The sequence below is a fragment of the Triticum aestivum genome, chromosome 1D (genome assembly GCF_018294505.1).
Source record: "Triticum aestivum cultivar Chinese Spring chromosome 1D, IWGSC CS RefSeq v2.1, whole genome shotgun sequence".
Lineage (NCBI taxonomy): Eukaryota > Viridiplantae > Streptophyta > Magnoliopsida > Poales > Poaceae > Triticum > Triticum aestivum.
The window spans coordinates 54,822,913-54,826,070 of NC_057796.1; the positions used below are offsets into that span (position 1 = coordinate 54,822,913).

Below are 3,158 nucleotides of genomic sequence, written 5' to 3' on the forward strand. Positions count from 1 at the left end.
GGCGAAGGGCGGCGGGGAGGGCGGCTCCGCGGGAGCGGGTGGCGGCGCGCGGCGATGGAGGCGACATGGGCCGCGGGGGCGCGGCGTACGGCGCCACGTGGCAGCCTCCGATAGGCTGCGGGTGGCGGCGGTTTTCGTCCGGCGCCGGGCGGACACGTCCGGCGCGCGGAGGGAGAGGCTAGGATTTCGGGGATCCGGAAATTTTTGGGGAGGCTCACATATATATAGCTAGAGGGAGCTAGGAGACTCCAAATTGAGCACGGTTTTCGCCCACACGATCGTGATCGAACGACCTAGAGTATGGAAGTGACTTAGAGGGGTTTAGGGCTGTTTGGAGGGGGGTTTTGCTACAACACACAAAAGGACTTTGCGGTTACCCGGTTAACCGTTGGAGTACCAAACGACCTCCAAATGGAACGAAACTTGACCGGTGGTCTACCGGTGGTATACCAAGGCCACTTGGAAAGCCTCGGTCCATTCCGAGAACGTTCAACACCCGCTCACGAAAAGAAAACGAAAAGGGGTGCGCCGGAGGAGGTGGGAGTGCCGGATTGCAAAACGGACAACGGGGAAAATGCTCGGATGCAAGAGACGAACACGTATGCAAATGCAATGCACATGATGACATGATATGAGATGCATGACATGAACAAAATGCAAAACGGAAAACAAAACCCGACCACGAAGGGAATATCATAACACATAGCCGGAAATGGCAAGAGTTGGAGTTACAAATATGGAAAGTTACATCCGGGGTGTTACAAGTATAATTGGTAGCTGGTCCCACCGCGGGTCACCTGTTATTTTTCCCAATCCCCCAAAATGTTTGTATTACTTACATAAATTTTCATGAAAGTGTATTCAATTTGTTTGAGGTCAATGTTATAGATTAGTTGTTTATCTGATGCGAGGCTTATAAAAGTTACGTATTGACATGGCTCAAGATAAAATTCACAAGTTTGAGAAGAAAAACATACAATTAATTCCATGGCAAAAAAGAAGATAAACTCAGTACAATCCAGATTTATTAATACATGTGAATTCAATACAATACCAACATACCAACTTAAGGCAGTGAACAAATCCACCAAAGGAAGTACAAACTATAAACATGCAATAGATTGATACATATTTCTGTTCCACCTCTTAACTTCTTACATACTATTAGAGTCTTCAGTATACGTATCATGTCGTTCTTCTTCTTCATCCATCCACACGAGAGGACTAAAATATATATGTGAATCCTGAATTCACCGCTGAGAATAATTTGGAACCTTGCCTAACAAACTAAAATTTCAGCGTGTCAGGTTTCAGCGGAGCCACACACACAATATATGCAATAACTATAGTTCGTATACCTAGGTTGGCTTGTTTTGTTGTGTGCTGCTTGATACCTTCAGCGGCGGTGTGGAATGCTTGTAGCTTTAGCTGCTGCACCTGCACACATGCAAAATCACAAGAGACAAACATTAGAGAATCCATTGACTATTTGGTCATGGAAGAAAAAGATTAGCTGAAGTCTTTTGGAGAACAGGGATGCTAAAGCTAGTTCAAAAGGTGGGCAGGGAATCGAAACAAGTCCGACGTGGATGATGGGGCATGCATGCATGCACACGACGATCGAGTATGTAGCTCAGTAGCTGCTCTTGCTTGGAGACGTAATAGTAAGCTTGAATGTTTGAGTAGTTGAGTATACTAACCAGTAGAAGATGCCTCTGCCGGCTGTGCAGGTGCGTTATGTGGTGTCACAACTGCACGGCAATATCAATCAATTAGAGAGTAGTATACGGATACGATCAGTTTAACCAGTTGCATGCATGCATGGGATTAAGATGTTAGGAGGCTGGCTATGCTTATCAATGTAACATGAGACAAATTTGGAGAGGCTAGCGATGGTGATAGTATCCAACAGGATGAATACCTTTCTTCCTGGCGTCAGAATTTTTCAGTCCAGGCACATCTTTAGTATGCATCACTGCATAAAAATAATTGATACGAAATTTAATTGGTTAAAATGGGACTGGGATAGTACTACTCAAATGAGCAATTGAGATCGGCGGCCGGTACTAACCATCGTCAGAAGGCGATGCTGAGCCACCTGGTGGTGCAACATACGTGGCAGTGTCATCTGAATTAGTTTTCAGTAGAGGCACTGCATATATATGGCGTGTCAGAAGATATAAATAGAGCTAGTCTGCATGCACGCAATATACTGTTATGATAAGTGGAGGTTAATTAGCTTACCGCCCTTGGTGGACATGTTGTTTGGACTTGGAGAGGCCTTGATTCTTAACTGGGCGTCTGCAGCAAGTTTGAGCTATTGATGGCCAAACGCTTGGGAAAAGTTCGCCTTTTATAGGCTTATAAGGATTGTGAAATCGTAGAAGTTGCATGTAATTAGGACGATCATGACGTCTCTCGAGGAAAAAACTGTATATTCCACTCTATTTGCAGAACTAATTAATTGCGCTGATGTATACATTCTCATCGGTGGCAGTGTCATTGAATCTTTAATTTGACCTAGTTAGATTTGCTAGGATGTGCTCAGTCAAGAAAATTTATATCGCGTATGCAACCAGAAATTACACAGAATAAAACGGATAATTATTTGGAAGTGTATTAACAGTTTTTTCACCTTTCAATAATGCGCCTTATATAATTCAGTTCGGTGACAAACCAAGAGGGAAATGTACTATTTTCCGTCACATGTGGAGGTGATCCTCGTGTCCATAGTTCAGGATGGCAAATGTCCACCATATTTCACCTAAAAAGCAGACACGTTTCCAAACTGAAGAAAAATGTACTACTCCTTCCTTATACGCATGGACAAGAGGGAAAACATATACCATGGTATTGGCTTTTCATAGTTTAACAAAACATAGTAGAAACTGCATGCGGGTTCATTATTTAGGAAAACCATGTATTTCTCATGGTGTGAACATAATATCCTGCCATAAGGGTCTGGTCGTGTGTAATTTCCTTGATCTTGCCATCAAATTAGCACAAGTCTTAATGTAATAGCTCTCTGGCTAGCTAGGTCTTGATATTCTTCATAGACAGCTATTGGTATGCAGATGGTATAGATAACTGTCATGGCGCAATTTTTCTTGATTGGCTAGATGATGTGTACATATATGGTAGATGTTTCCTTGGTCGTT

At 43.4% G+C, this 3,158-nt stretch overlaps 1 long non-coding RNA gene across 1 annotated transcript; it reads right to left on the reverse strand.

Moving 5' to 3' along the window:
- Positions 1–1,004: 1,004 nt before the first annotated feature.
- Positions 1,005–2,328, reverse strand: LOC123165073 (uncharacterized). Its single transcript, XR_006482751.1, has 6 exons — positions 2,245–2,328; positions 2,072–2,152; positions 1,922–1,975; positions 1,701–1,751; positions 1,359–1,437; positions 1,005–1,287 (listed from the first exon to the last, which is right to left on the reverse strand). It is a non-coding gene; the product is annotated as an uncharacterized lncRNA (long non-coding RNA).
- Between the last annotated feature and the right edge of the window lie 830 nt (positions 2,329–3,158).